The following is a 763-nucleotide window of genomic DNA, read 5'->3' on the forward strand; positions in this document are numbered from 1 at the left end:
GAGACAGGGTTTCTCTGTGGCTTTGGAGCCTGTCCTGGAACTAGCTCTTGTAGACCAGGCTGGTCTCGAACTCCCACAGATCCACCTGCCTCTGCCTCCCGAGTGCTGGGATTAAAGGCACGCGCCACCATCGCCCGGCTTTAGACCAGACTTTGAACCTGCTGTGATCCTCCACCCTCAGGCTCCCTAGTGTTGCGATTACAGGCACCAGCTACCACACGCGGCTCAAAACCTTATCTGAAAAAGATGAACACTAAAATTTAACATTAAATGACCACATATGCCGGGCGGTGGTGGCGCACGCCTGTAAATCCCACACTCGGGAGACAGAGGCAGGTGGATCTTTGTGAGTTCGGGGCGAGCCTGGTCTACAAAGTGAGTTCCAGGTCAGTCCAGGGCTGTTACACTGAGGAAACCCTGTCTCAAAAAACCAAAAAAGAAAAAGAAAATCACATGTACTTAAAATAGAGACCCCGAGACAGCTGTAAAATTCCCACGTTCCAGTCCTAGGCGGGTAGTTGCGTTGCATGCAGGGAGTTGTAGTCCACGAAAGAGTCGTTTCCAGACAAGATGGCGGAGTTGCTACTGACGCGCGAAGGGGCGGGCCCCGCGGGACTCTGGGTCGCTAGGGGATTGGGCCGCGCGGCGATTAAGCAGGCGGGAAGTATAGACCAGGTGTTAAACCCTTACCCCCGGAGTAAAGCTGGGTGCCCTAGACTCTCGCGAGATCTCGGGAAGCCCAATGAGACGCCTGGCTCCGCTT

Source organism: Microtus ochrogaster, unplaced genomic scaffold, assembly GCF_000317375.1.
Source record: "Microtus ochrogaster isolate Prairie Vole_2 unplaced genomic scaffold, MicOch1.0 UNK42, whole genome shotgun sequence".
Lineage (NCBI taxonomy): Eukaryota > Metazoa > Chordata > Mammalia > Rodentia > Cricetidae > Microtus > Microtus ochrogaster.